Source organism: Aulonocara sp. 'chitande type north' Nkhata Bay, linkage group LG9, assembly GCF_057382095.1.
Source record: "Aulonocara sp. 'chitande type north' Nkhata Bay isolate Kocher_YH1m ecotype deep benthic linkage group LG9, A_spYH_male_GT1.1, whole genome shotgun sequence".
In the NCBI taxonomy this organism is placed as follows: domain Eukaryota; kingdom Metazoa; phylum Chordata; class Actinopteri; order Cichliformes; family Cichlidae; genus Aulonocara; species Aulonocara sp. 'chitande type north' Nkhata Bay.
The window spans coordinates 36,898,183-36,913,379 of NC_141352.1; the positions used below are offsets into that span (position 1 = coordinate 36,898,183).

At 44.5% G+C, this 15,197-nt stretch overlaps 1 long non-coding RNA gene across 1 annotated transcript; it reads left to right on the top strand.

The window, feature by feature from the left end:
• The first annotated feature begins 2,426 nt into the window (after positions 1-2,426).
• Positions 2,427-3,122, top strand: LOC147322759 (uncharacterized). The gene is made up of 3 exons (XR_015130925.1): positions 2,427-2,569; positions 2,643-2,813; positions 2,893-3,122. It is a non-coding gene; the product is annotated as an uncharacterized LOC147322759 (long non-coding RNA).
• Positions 3,123-15,197: the final 12,075 nt, after the last annotated feature.

Sequence of the window (15,197 nt, forward strand, 5' to 3'; positions counted from 1 at the left end):
ACTTGGATGTGCTCAAATATTATAGAAAGGAGTTAAAGAAGAGGTTCCCAAAGTTTTAAAGCCAGCATGTGACTCGTCCAGTCATTTGTCTGATCAGAGGACGGCAATTGAAGTTATTATTTCTTCCTTTCAGACAGTTTTTCTGCCATTTTATATTTTTCTAACAACAGAGTGAGGCGTTCCTGACGCTCTTTGGCCTCAGCTGTAGCTGAAGGTTCAGTCACAGTTTGAGTTTAAATGGAAGCAAAGTGGTCTTGTACTACATCATGTAATGTGCTTGCATATAGCTCTAGTCTTACTGAGCAGTTTTTTCCTACACCTGAGTGCTTTCTATCTAACTTTCCTGCTCCGATGAACACATCAGAGAGCAGCCAAGGATCAAATCACCAACCTTCAGTTTAGCAAGTGACCTGCTCTACCTCCCGAGCCACAGCCAGCCCTAAATTAGTGTTGTCACCTTAGTTTCTGTTAATATTATTAAAGAGGGCTGAGACTGACCGAGGACGCTGATGCTAAAGATTCTGAAGGTTTAGGATTCTGAGGCAATACTTTGTTTGCAGTCTGGTGATGCTACTTTCACCTAAATAGAGCTGCTTACACAATGACAACTCGACACAGAGGTTGTCATTGTGTAAGCATAGATTATGTCATGCGCACAATGGAAGTTTATTAGAAACAGGAGGGAAAAAATTATGCATTATATTTTTTGTAACTCTTATCCAGTTCAGATTCTTTTTTTTTCAGATTTCTTTTGGGGGGGGGCTTATCCTGCCACAGAGGGCGACCTGGAAAGGTTCTAGCCTGTCACAGAGAGAGATGATTTAGAGTTGTCAAACGCTATGTCGTTCTACACAGGGACCAGATGGGGGACTCAAACCCAGGACCTGCTTTCTGTGGGTGGTGCAGCACTAACCGCACCACTCTCATGCCAAACTAAGTCTTTGCGTTTCTTTTCAGGCTTTTACTTTTTTCATCTTCCAAAGACAAATTAAGAGGAAACGTTCCAAAACTACGAAGATGATAATCCTCAGCACAGCATTGTTCAGAAGAAAAAGATCAGATGTATGTCTTTAAATGAAGTCGGGGGCACGTCTGTCAGAGTCTCCTGTCACTTTTGGTCTGTATGGTCTCCATATGGCACCTTTATGGACCCCTCTATGCCCACCTACACCGAGTCGCAGGTGAAAGCTACAATCAGCTGTCCAACCTGTCAAACATTGCTGCCTAATTTTCCAGGCTGTCCTCCAACTCTACACATAAACACACACACACATAAACACACACACACACACTAAGAGCTCTCAGATGTTCTCAATATCAGCTGTTGGCCTGTGTGGAGGAACAAGAGCAATTAGAGGGGAATTTCATGCAATCACAGTAGAACAATATACACAGCAGGTTTCCACCCATCCAACTGTTGCTCAAATGTGTTACTCAATGTTTTAACAGCCTGCCTAGAAACAGCAACAAGAGCGAGGAGAAGAAGAAGAAGCTGCCGCCTTCTCCGAAAAGATTGGCAAGGCTCTGCGTGCTTCTCGCTGGTTTTCATCTGCTCGCCCTCTCTTGCATGCTAAGTTGCTGGATGCTGAATCGCTGTGTTACACATGCCTGCTCTGAACTCCTCTGGCCTGCGAGGAGTTTGATGTGGCGACCCGGTGCATATCCACCCACCCGCTCCTCCACATCCCTCCCCTCTGTGTCTCCTGGAAGACAGTGGGATGCTGCTGTGCACCCTGCAGGTGTGTGTGTGTGCACGAGGGTGTTGTATCTCGTTTTTTGACTCCGAGCCCAGTTTCTGAGCTTAGCTCCACCAGCTTTTCTTTGCATACAACCCCTTTACAGAATGCAAGACATGAATGCAGCACACTCAGATGCTCCTGTTGTACTGTGGAAAAATGAGTGCAGTGTCAGTGTTTGAAACTCCTCCTGTATTTTCTCTTTTCTGATTGGCCAAATATTTAGACTTTTCTTGCCTCCTGATGATTTTATGCACTAGAACATTTTCCCAACTTACATCATCATTCATCAGCTTCCTGTGACGTGTGTTAAATGTTTTTATTTGGACTGAAATGTTCCAAAAGCCCCGTTAAACATTTATGTGTCACAGTAAACTCAATAAAAAAAAACCCTGCTGCTAAGTCTGGGGATTTTGAGCACATTTCATAGGCAGCGTTTTACCCAGAGGACAATGCTGTCTTACAGTGCTGGGAAAAAGCATTCCTTCAAATTTTAATATTAATCCAAAATAGCCTGAGTAAATAGAAAATGTATTTTCTAAATGATGATTTAAGCTATCACAAAAAGTTACATTTATTGAGTCAACAGAAAAGAAGTGATTAATGACAATTAATTTATGTTTTAAGGTGGGCCAATGACTGTTTCGCAGCAGTGTAGATAGAGTAAGTGTCATGGTCTGGTGGGGCACCTGCAGGTCTCAGACAGCGGCTCCTCCTCCTTTAGGCGGAGTCCGGTTGCCCCTCCCTGGCTGACCACCTGTGAGCAATCGTGCCAGCGGTATATCAGACCTGCGCTCTCAACCACTCATCGCCTGAGTATCTGCTATTCCCATGTTAGTTCAGTGGAGCATCCTAAACCTTGTCTTAACGCCGTGTGATGACTGACCTGTCTTTTCTTGTCCTCAGCGATAGCACCCGGAGTGGAGATCTTGTTCCCCTCGCTCCCGTCCTCCTGGACCTGGGCCGCCAGCTGCTTACACAACGTGGCCTGCCGGCCCACCGCTCACCTGCCTGCCTCCCCACGCCTCGACCGCTTCCGGGTTTTCCGCTCCACCTGTCCCCTCCATCTGAAACCAAGTAAGGCAATTCAATTCAACTGCGGAGGATTATTGGTTGTCTGCTGGATCCCTCTGATCGTGATCTCCTCTTGTTCCAGTGCCCCCGGCCCCTACCTAGTCCTGTTTCTACCTCCCCGCTGTCCCCGCTGTTCAGCCGTCTCCTAGAGGTGTCTAGGTCGCCCTCATTATCACCGACGAATCCTACGCGCCACTAGTGTGGTGGCGTCGCTTTGTGTTTCACCTTTGTTTACCTGTGGGCGGAAATAAATCATTTGTTTTCTGTCACCTCGCTTCCGGGTTGGTTTCTGCGCCTGTGTCCATCCCTGTTCCCTCGTGCCGTTGAGCCGTGACAGTAAGCTTGTGTGCTTGTTTCAGACAACAAGAAATATCTGTTAAAAAAACTGTTGTTTTCAACTTTATGCATCTCTGCAGTTACAAAGAAAATATTGCTTTCATAAAATAATGCGCTCAAATGTTGTGCCAGCTTTTAAATGAGCCTACATTTTGCTAATTGTCCGAGATGCAGATCTGCAGCTACATCCGTGCAGTTCCTCAGGTGGCCACTTGGCCCTGGCTCTAAACGCAAGTCAGTCTCCAGACTGCAGGATACACATGCAGGATTTATTTAAATAAACTCCAACGTTGAAAAGACAGTAATAATAAAACCATGGTGGAAGCCATAAACCCACCATGGTGGTAGTGTTGACTTTTTTTAAATGTGGAATTGCAAAATCAATGGGTGCTACTTCCATTTTTTATATACAGTCTGCAGTCATGACCTGAAACCTGTTGCGGTTCAAGCACAGAAAAGGCAGAAATCTAGAGCTCTCTCTAATAGACTTGCAAAGCAATGGAGGCCTCTGTTTGGGGTTCATCAACATAATGTAGTCTGTCATTAGGAGCTGGTTTGCTTCCCTTTTAGGCCGCTTTGAAGAAGGTCCACAGGGTCCTGGGTCCAATTCCAGTCTCTCCAGCCTGGATATAGAATTCAGGGGAATATTATTTTCAAGCATGTGAAAGCCAGTCGGATTTGTAAAATGTGCCCTAAAATCCACAAATATGTGTTCAGATGTAGACTGTGATAGAAAAGAAAACATTTGATTAGATGATGAGAGAAACATTTGCTGAGAAAAACATATTCAATGAAAGCACCGGAAGGCATTTCATTAGGAGAGTGTTGCTCCATGCCGCCGCATTAAAAATATGAAAAACTCTTAATCCACAGAAAGTGACTGTGCCTGTTTAAAAGCGGCACCGGGTAAAGGTGAAACTGTAATGTTTGTGATTAATTATTAGATTATGCAGAGGGTAATTAAAATATCAGTCAATATTTACTGGGCCATATGCCATGGGCACTTTTGCAGCCATGACTCGCCTGTGAATTGTAATAGCCCAAACAGGAGGTGAAAAGCACCCTTTGGCGGGTATCTCCCTAATGCTCTTACCCATCTGTCGATGCTCAGCCCGCTGCCGCGTTAACATAATGTTTTGTTTATGATAACAGTGTTAATTCAACACAGGCTTAGGTGCAAAGTGGCAACGGTTGAGCTTTACCGCCATTTATTCCACAATATTTGCATTTGGCAGGGAGCCTACACCGCGCCACTCCTCCCCTCTCCTCCTCCTCTCCTGCATCCGCAGAAGATGACAAGCAGCAAACAATGAGAGTCCAAACCGGGCTTAGCACATATTCTTCTGCATGCTGCGCAGCGTTTCTATTTATGTGTGGATTACTACTTGCTCTGAGCATCACAGCACATATGTGTTCCTCCTCTCTTGTTTTTCCTTTCCTTGCCTTTCCTTTCCTCATTCCTCCCCTCTCTGTCTTTGGGTTGGAAAAAAACCCCTAAGCCCGACACTTCCTGTCCAAACTCTAAGAAAGCCACTTCAAAGAGTGTGAGCCGAGATGATTTATGGGAAATGAGTTTCAGACAGGAGACTTTTTCTCTCTTTTCTCGTGCCCTGGACTCTTAGCGGTAAGCTCTGCTTGTTAACCCAGATTTAGATCTCTACCCTGATGGAGCCCATAAAAGTGCTGTGGATTTATATAATGTGGAGCGTAGCCACGTGCCTCAGGTCGCCCTCACTCACTGCATCTCTTCCCTGTCTCCTGACCAGACCTGGACAATCTCTTTTAAAGGCTTGGATGGAGGCTCTGTACTACCTGAAGCTCCACAGCTGGAGGAGAAGAAAGAAGGGGACTGCACACCACATTATGAGATCTACAGGAGTTTAGACTTCATTCCACAGGTTTGGACTTCCTCTGCACACGTTCCGAGTAATAGATGGGACATCAGACAGACATATGTGGGTAATTATAAGCTCTTTTTTTTTTCAGTTTGATGGTGAAAATCTTTCTAAAAAAAGAAGAGACTTGACAAGTTTTATTCTGAAATACTCACCGCTCCCCCACTGCACACTTTATAGTATTTATGAAAGAGTATAATGGAACAATATCAGCTACTTGGAAGATGAATTGAAGAGACTGACAAAACAGAATCGGGCCTAAATAAACGTCATAATTTCCTGGAGGAAGTGTGTGAACAAGGACTTTACATAACTCAAGTCCTTCATTTGAAGATTCCCCCATTTGGTTTTCTTGTTTACAAAATTACTGTTTGCATTTACTGTCACCATAAGTCATTATTTACATCAGGAGTTCACAAAGTTTTCAAGAACATCTGGGTGTAAATGCCCACATCAACATTATAAGTGTTTTTTAGTGAGTTTATGCTAGGTAGGATGTGACCATATATTCTGCGATACATTATGCTCTATTTGGTTACATTTTTTCAATTCAGTTTTCTCTATATAGTGCCAAATCTCAACAGCAGTTGCCTCAAGGCGCTTTATATTGTAATGTAAAGACCTTAGAATAATACAGACAAAACTTAAATGGTCAGATGACCCTCCTAATAGCAAGCACTTTGGTGACAGTGGGAAGGAAAAACTCCCTTTTAACAGGAAGAAGCCTCCAGCAGAACCAGGCTCAGGGGTAGCCATCTGGCACAACCGTCTGGGGGTGAGGGGTACTTTTTGGGAGCCATGTTGATATATTAAGTTATGAATTAACTGTGATTAACAGGGTTGCACAAAAAGTTATTAAATTTATTTTTTCCCCTTAACAAATGAAATCATGATTTAAAAACTGAAATTTGTATTTCTTGGGTTATTTTTGTCTAATATTACAATTATTTTGATGATCTGAAACATTCAAGTGTGAGAAATTACCAAGGCGGTAGCATATTATCAGCCCCTCTATCACAACGGTCATATCCAGCAAGTGGAATATCAGCCACAGTGCAATCAAGGAATCAAGCAGATCCCCACCACCTAATCACAGCAGGGCAGGGAAACCAGGTGATTACCCTCTCCGTCAGAGGATAGACTTTAAAGTCCTGATGCTGGTCTATAAAGCTCTGAATGGTTTAGGGCAACAATACATCAGTGACCTCCTGACCCAGTATGAACCTTCCAGATCCCTCAGGTCATCTGGATCCGGTCTTTTATCAGTTCCCAGAGTCAGAACCAGACACAGAGAAGCTGCATTCAGCTTTTATGCTCCTTATATCTGGAACAAACTCCCAGAAAGCCTCAGATCAGCTGAAACACTCAGTTTATTTAAATCCAGGTTGAAGACTCACCTGTTCTCAGCTGCATTTGAATAAAACACCAAATCCACACTTTTAAGCTTAAATTTCAAAACTTACATTTAACTACTGATTTTATCTACTGTTCTGATTTTATCTGTTTTGATTTTATATACTGTTGTTTGTTTGTTAATTAGTTAGTTTGTTTGCTTGTTTGTTTTAATCAATTTTAAATCATGCTTTTTATTTGTTTTTGTTTCTAATGTCTCTGTAAAGCACTTTGAATCACCTTGTTGTTGAATTGTGCTATACAAATAAACTTGCCTTGCCTTTGCTTGCTGTCCCACCTCTCAGCGTCACCAACTCGGTACTCCAAAGTAGTTCCTTAGAGGAGTCACTGAGTGGTTATGATACCATTTCACAATGTGCAGATTGGTTTCTCCAATCAGCAATCTTTTGCTCTGAAGAACCACATCCTTCTTTCTTTATTTCAGCATTTCCCATCTGTTGCCACAAACAGTAACAGTGTAATGAAGTCCCTGTTGAAGTTGACACTTGTGCACCAGTTGACTGAGGCCAGGCAGGGGGCAAGATTGCCACTTTCTTCCACATTTGGTGGCTCAGTGGTCAGAGTGGGACACCGTCAGAGCCCATATTCATTGGTAGCTACTGGGACACTTGGCTGGTTTGTACCAAAACACATGGTTCTATATCGCACTTTTCTGCTCTACAATACGCCTCATTCACTTAGGTCCTTTTTAACTCTACACCTCAGAGCTTTAGCTTACACTCGCACATCGATGGATGCAACTTGGGGCTCAGTTTCCTGCCCAAGGATACTTTGGCAGTGCATGCCAAAGAGATACAGGTTGGTAGAGGTCAATCCCTGGCTGCTCCAGTGTGCAACTGGAGCAGCCAGGGATTGACCTCTACCAACCTGTATCTCCACTACTGCCAACCAACTTCTACATAAAAACCTCTACTTTCTGACCACCAGCACATGTATAACGGTACCTAGGTGATTTGTTCGCGTCACATTGTGTGGTATATAGATTTAGCTGCTCTACTGCTGTTATAACAAGTCATGGATGACTCATTTGCACTCCTTGTGTTCTACGTTATATATCAAAATTCAAAAATCAGTTTTTGGATAGAATAAAGGTTGATGACTGGCTGACTCCAGATTTAACCCAAAAAAACAACTTACGTGGTGCTTGGTGAGATGTTGGCATTCATTTCCCTCTTATGAGGCTCCAGCTTGTGTATGCTACATCCTGTGTATAATTTCTTTTCCCTCTGCAATTGATGGCTCAAAGCACAGGTCTAGGTCAACTTATTCCCTTCACCAGGGTAAAGAAGTGTAGCTGCTGCGTGAAGAATCTGCCAATCAATCAAAAGTATCTTTTTAAAGCTGCTCCCCTACCACGCTCTTCATCATTACGTGTATTCGTGTGTGCGCTTTTCCAAGTGTTCAGCACACCTTCAAATCGAAAGCCTTTGGACCGGAGTCAAGAGACTGCCCTCCCACCACCACCACCACTTGGCATCATTAGAGATCTGATCCTCTAATCAACACCAACAAACACACTCCCATCCTCCTCCTGCTCCTCCATCCTGTGGCCCAGCCCCGGGCCTGGCAGCCTGCTGTGGAGAGCAGACGAGTTGATGTTTGAGGGTGGGTGCTGCTAACCAGGTGGGTGATGATGAAGGCAGAGCTGGCTGCATGCTGGGTGGTGGTAGTTTAGTGAAGGAGTTCGCTAAAATTCCAGCTCAGTTCCACTGACATACACAATGGCTGTGCCTGCTTTCTGTTCAGCAGCTCGCTGCACAAGTTATTTTCTGCTACACTTGTAAGCCAGAGGTGGATTTTTGGATTTACGGAGCAGGAAGAGGTTGCTTGTGTCATAAAGAAAACACGTACTGGTCAGAATTTCTTTCTTTTTTGAAGGGAAGGGGGGGGGGTGTCAGGTGTGTAATTTGAGACAAACAGGGACCCAAACACAAACACAAAGCAGTGTAACCAAGAGGAGCGAGTGACTCAGCCTTAGGACTCGCTGCCTCAGTGTTGGGCTCTCCAAACCCCAAAGCTGGGGAAACAAAAACACCTCACTTTTCTCTTTAGTTCATCTCCAAATGTTGAAGTGTGTAATCCCTGTCCAAGTCCTCAGCCACGCTGCAGAGTGATGAGGAGACAAGCTGAACGCTCTGAGCCCCCTAACAGCACATTTCCATCACTGTTATGGCACAGTTCAATCTCAGGTGACTAAGAGACTCATTTAATATCCCACCTCCTCTCTCTCTCACACACACACACGCAAACACACACATACAGCTGCTATCTGGAGAGCACGAGAGCTGCAGTGTGCAAACATCTGGCTGATGTCTGAAGCGTAATTAGCATTTAATAAAAGAGGCTAATAAGGACTTACTTTGAGTAGTGAACAGCTGAACAAAATCAGTCAGAGGAGGACATGGACAGGCTGGCGGTCTGATCTGACTGATAAAATGTTTGACCTACAAGCTGCTCCAAACTTTCTCTGTCAAGGGACTCAAAATAAAATGTTATGTGTTGGCAGAAAGAATGCAGTCCGCAATGCAGGGTTCATATCATTCTCTGGATGACTTTAGCCATGCTGCTGGCAGTTGATTGGTCAGCCACTTCTACTCCAAGGATATGTCGTCCCTCAGCTTTGCCACCAACAGGTTGGCGTTTGTGGTAATGTTGTGTTAAACCTTGTGTCTTATGAAGTCTGTACACTTCTTTTAAGCACTTGCTCAGCAGGCCTTTATTTACCCCAAAAATAAAGGCCTTTGAAAATAACTTCAAATCATAAATCACACAATGAAACCGGAAGATAATTAACATGTTTTTCTAAATGTTAAAAAAGTGTTAAGTCTTTGTCCATGGAGTGGACACTACACGGTCACCCTATTACTGTAAATGTAAACTGTACTTTAGTACCATTTATGAAATTTAGGTGTTACTGTTGTTTCTGTTATAGCCTCACAGTCAGAACAGTTAAACCATTTATCTCTGATGGCCTAGTTGAAGATCGTGGCTAAGAAGCTCCACTGTGATGACCGTAAGTGGTGAAGAAAACAGAAGGTGCATCGTTTCAATTTAAATAAAATTGAAATTTAAAAGGCCAAAATTTTCCTGAAAAGACAGGTTAATGACATAACTGTTGAGTTAGTGGGTGAATGTGAGTTTTAGACAGACTTTTTCCTGTACCAGAGAGCTTTATGTGAACTTTTTGGTGATATGACTACAGAAAAAACAAAGTGACTGACTTGGTGAACTATTTAGAGTTAGTATTCCAGGACAAACGTAGTAACCTAATTCCTTTTTCAGCCATTGTGTGGATACAGTTCCTTTTTTTTTTTTTTTTTTTTTTTTTTTTCTAAATGACATCAGAAACAGCAGTATGCGACATTACGTGATGGCAGAGCTTCAGTTCATCCTTTGTCATTTTTTTTTTTTTTTAATAAATAGGACAGGGGGAATGAATGAGAGAAAGAGGGGGAGAGAAAGAAAGAAAACCAAAGGGGAGAAGAGACGGTGAGAAGGGGGGGGAAGAGAGAGAAAAAAAAAAAGAACTCCTGGGTCACCTGTATGGAGGAAAAAAAAAAAACAAACAACAAAAAAAACAAACAGAGGAGACAGCAAACAACAAAGAGCAACATAATAATAGAGAAAACAAAGCACCATCACAATAAACTAGCTAGTCATAGATATCAATATTTACTAAATAATAAACGATATTGTGCAGCACGCAAGATAGACAGCGCACAGTGTGCTTTGAGGCAGCAGCCAAGAAAGCTTTAGTCCGCGTCTGTGAATACCCATGTGTGCATACCTGTGTGGATCAGCATGCTTGCATTCCAAAGGTTTCTCCATGTAATGATCTGCTAGGGAGTGTGGGGGGGCCACAGCCCCGTCCTCCAGGGTGTGAAGCGGGTATGGAGGAGATCAAAACTCCAGACATCCAGAGGCCCCCAGAACACAAGAGACCATGGAAGACCAACAGAGGGGCAGCCGCGCCACTGTTCCAGTAAGAGCCGAGGAGAGTCCCAGATGAGGGCTCGCCCAGCAGCCGCGGAGCAGAAGTCAGGGGGAGTTGCAGTGACGCGCCCGTGAGCTCCGCCGGCCCCCAGCTGTGCCTGAGTGACCGAGCCCCAGGCCGAGAGGCCGGGGGCACCCCACCTCCAAAGGGGGCCCGAGCGAGCCCCAGGCCCCGACAAGCGGCCGCCAAGGAGTGAGCCGGTGTGTACCCGGACGCCCACCCCCAGACACAAAGAACCACCAACACACCGACACCTGAGGGAGTCCGCCACCGGCAGGGGAAGTGGTGGTGGGTGGAGATAGGCCTCCAAACCTTGGAGGGCCTGAGGTGTCCCCAGAGAGGTGGCGTCTGATACCCAACCTGACATATAGACACAGACATACAGGCACACACAGACACAAACATCCATTCCCACCCTCATGCTCTCATATGCACTCACTCCACACTCAACCAACGTGGAGACAGACATAAAGAGACGCTGTACACACAATCATACTCCCCAAGCGTACTCTACAAACCGGGTCTAGGTACCCTGGATACAGTTCCTTAATTGAACCCTGTGCTTTCTCACTCATTTGGGACAATCCAGATTTTCAGTTTAACAGCAACACTTCACTTTACAACATGGGAGCAGAAAGGAATCTCACGTCTTCATCACATCTTTCATGGTAAAAGTTCATGTCAGCCTCTAATCTGTTCCAAAGATTTGGATTAGACAGCCAAAATATTCTCTACCACCTTACAGTGAGCTATGAGTGTGTTCACCCGTGGCTTGAAACAACTCAAAAGCTTTCCTCTATCTCCTCATTTGTGCTTCCTCAGTGAGACAATTGCAATTAGTCTTCCAACCAAAAGAGCTAAACCCACACTCACTGCTTCAGCCATTGCCAAGAAAATAATACTTATTATTAGAAAATCAAGCAATCACTTAGCATTAATAGTGAAAAGAGTATCTGCCTCCTTAAAAAATTTATTACGTTTGATTTGGCCGACTGTGCTTAGTTTGCACGTACGGGCCCAGCCGTGGGTCTGGTGGGCTTGTTTTCACCCCCTCCCTGATTTCTCTGTAGCTCCACCCCTTTCTGGTTGCTTTCCTCTGCCTCGCCTCTGTGACCGCAACTACTGCAGGAGATGTAACCGCCGGTCATAATTCATCGGTTACTTTCTGTCTCTCTGGAGATTCCCGGGTGGATGCTCTGGGCTGCCCTCTTTCTTCCGCTGGTGGGGGCGGGCTAGAGACTCCTCTGGGTGCCGGATCTGTGGGTCTGCGGGAGGATGGGGGGTCAATGACTCTGCCTCTTCTTTACTATCTCTCAACGGGTTGGTATGACCGCACCTGTCTCGCTTCTTTTAATCCACAGCACTAGTGCACTGACACTGACACATACGAGTCATAACTATACTGATGCAGAGCAGAATACGACTCACTGTAAGTGGTGAGGGTGGGCTGGGATGGTGGTCGGACTATCTGCGACTGCCTCGTTTTCTCCTGTTCCACCTTCCATCAATTTTAATGCAACTCACTAAACCACTTATAGGTGGGGCTCACACCAATCAGGCATGAGGAAAATGTACTTAATTAACTTTAAGAATTTATAGATGTCCCCAATCAGGAAGCTGGATAACATACATGATTTAAATATATATTTATCCAATTTTTTAAAAAACTAAAAAACTGCTTTTGGGTTGGTCCAGCTTGGTGTGAGTCCTGGGGGTGGGGGCTGCGTCGACCGCCCGGGCGGGGCTGGATTAATGCAGGATATGTCAGGGGAGACTGCCAGATCCTGCCAGTTCTGTCTGACTTGGCACTCTGGCTCCCCACCCTTCCCTTTTCCTTGATCTGCCTCCCATGTTGTCATGGGCTGGGTCTGTGACCCAGTGTTTGAGTTCTTATATATTTTGGTATTCATTTGTGCCCTAGTTTAGTTCATCTAGTTAATTTCGAGGTTGCTGTTTAGTCCTTTGTTTCTTAGTTGTTTGTGTCATCTCCTCCTGTATTCAGGCTCCCTGGTCCGTGCGTCTACCTGTCATGCGTCATGTCTGTGTGGTTATGTTCAGTTCAGGTCACGTCTAATCCCCATGTTTCCTGTTTTACTTTGAAAGTCTGTGTCTAATGTCAGTGTATGTAGTTTCACTTTCCCAGTCCTGTCATTAGGTTCATGTGTATCATCTGTTCCCCTCATGTGTTTCCACTTCCCTTGATCATCCCTTATGTGTATTTAGTCTCTGTGTTTCATTCATTCAGTCTGTGTCGCGTCGTCTGTGTTCCCACCTCCATGTTTTCACGGTCAGTCTTTGCAGTTATCACCATAGTCTCTGAGTCTTCTTAGTTTGTCACAGTACTAGTTTTCCCAGTTTAGTTATAGTCTAGTTTAGTCACGCTATCCCTGCTTTGTTTGTACACTTTGTCTTCAGCCATAATAAAGGCTCGCTTTCTGTTAAGTTCACTCCCGTCTACTCACTTGTGTACGCACCTGGGTCCATCACACACACCACCACACAGCCTGTCTCCGCAGACCGTGACACATGTATTGTGTTGGCCTGTGTGATGCATTCCCTCCGTGCCCACTGTCCCGTCCCTTCACCCAGCTCACTGGGTTGGGGTGAGTGCCTCTCGCTTCCACGATTGGTCGGGGTCTGAGGCCTTTGGGGGTGGGCTGTGGCGCCTGGGTCGTGCTGGCCGGTGCCCCGCTTGGGCTTCGGGTCTGTTCGGTGTCCCTCAGCTTCTGCAGTGTTCTGGGTCCTTACTACATCTGTGATGCTGTGCTGGTGGACACTAGCTCTCCGTGCAGACTTTCATACATGTTTCTCACACAGCACACTGATGTTCTCGGCTTATTGGTCTTTACTATTGTTTTCCAGACTAGGGATTCTGGGCTCGCGAGTTCTCATCATCAACGCTCTTTGTTATAATGTTTGTGTTCCAGTGACTCGGGTGATCTTGATGGGGCTGGTGATGCTTGAATGTTTGGTTTTTGGGTCTCATCAGGGTGCACCTTTAATGGTGCGGTTATTATGACATACTGACACAACCTCACAAATGTGCAGCTTCTCTGTCTCGGGTCCATACATACAGCTAATGGACTCAGGGGATAATCTGCAGGTGGACAGTGCAGCTGTCACAAACAGATAAACAATATGACTGTGTATTTAAAAACTAATTCAGCGACTGTGCAGCTGCCAAATGAAATCTTTAAATCCATAACTGCTCTACAGAGTTTATTCCATCATGTTCTGATTAAACTAGCAATCACACGCTATTTAATGCTACCATACTGCCAATAAAAACAATCATATTTATAGTCTGGCATCAAATGACATCTCACCTTTCAGTTTGTGCGTGCATTGCAATCCTCTGAAACACATACTGTAAGTCCACTGCAAACCTGATCCTGTCCACTTCCATGTTGTCCCCAGGGACCTCATCCCTGTTCTTTGTGTTGAGCTCAGCGTGCTACCTGGCCTGCTGTGTTCAGTGTGTGTCTGTGTCCTTTCCACAGCCTGATCACTGCTGTGATTTATCCTCAGTTATAAGGGCCAGAACATATAAATGTATATTTAAAACTTATAAACTCCTACCATACATAAAATGATTAAAGTCCCTGTTTTGGTTAACTCCCTGCCCACCCACCACAAATGGGTTTGATTTGTCAGTGCAAACTAGATCCAGGTGATGTTCCACGCTCTCTTCCAGGGCGGCAGTCGATCAAAAACAGGACATGTTTGAGTTTAATCAGCTCTGCGACAAACCTGGACACGCCTTAGACTTAGAAGTGTAGTTTCCCAGCGCACTGTACTGAGCCATTTTCGACCTGAACTCAATGTTGCAGCTTAGAGTTGTTTTATTACCACCTAGTAAGCACTAATTCAGCCAGGGATGCAGAATGATGCAAGCCAAAGCAATCCGCTGAGTGTGGGTAGCTTTCATCGCATTTCCATTCACCAGATAGCTGTGATCCTGCGCTGTCAGCTTTAAAAAGCTTATCAGCAGGGAAAGCACAGCAGCAGCGTTGGACTTGAGCGACTTCGAATTAAGATGTTACTTATTTTAATTGTACTGAATGTTTTTTCTCGAAGCAGTTAATTTGTTCCCTGAAAAGCAGGATTGCTTCTCTTAGGCTTCCAAATTTTAGGTTGACTTGATATCCCTGACATTTTTTACCATTTTAAAATCTCAAAGCAGGAATATTTTATCCAGAAACACATTAAACTCTGCTGGTGTTAGACTTTTAAACCTGCAAGAGTTTTTTTATGTCTCGTTTTCAAAAAGTCTGTTAACGATGGATACATTTTTTCAGCTCATTATTTTGATTGTCAGGATTACAGCTTTACTGTTTTGGTTCATGTCTCTTCTAATTTCCATAAATATCCCACATTTAATGATTTATATGAATATCACAATATTAATATTGATAATATCTAACATCCTGCTTTTAAGATTAGGCTTTAAACATTCCTATTATTAGAGGTGGATCAGGTGACCCTGACTCCTCCCTTATGCCGGGACTCCACCACTCTGCATTTAATCATTGGTTATTCTTTTTCTCTGGCTCTTTTCCAGCTTCCACAGCCTATCACTCCCAACTGCTCATGGCAGATAGCTGCCCCTCTCTGAGCCTAGTCCTCTCAGAGGTTTCTTCCTGTTAAAGGGAGTTTTTCCTTCCCACTGTTGCCAAGTGGTTGCATATAGAGCAGGGGTGTCCAACTCCAGGCCCCGAGGGCCAGTGTCCTGCAGGTTTCAGATATGTC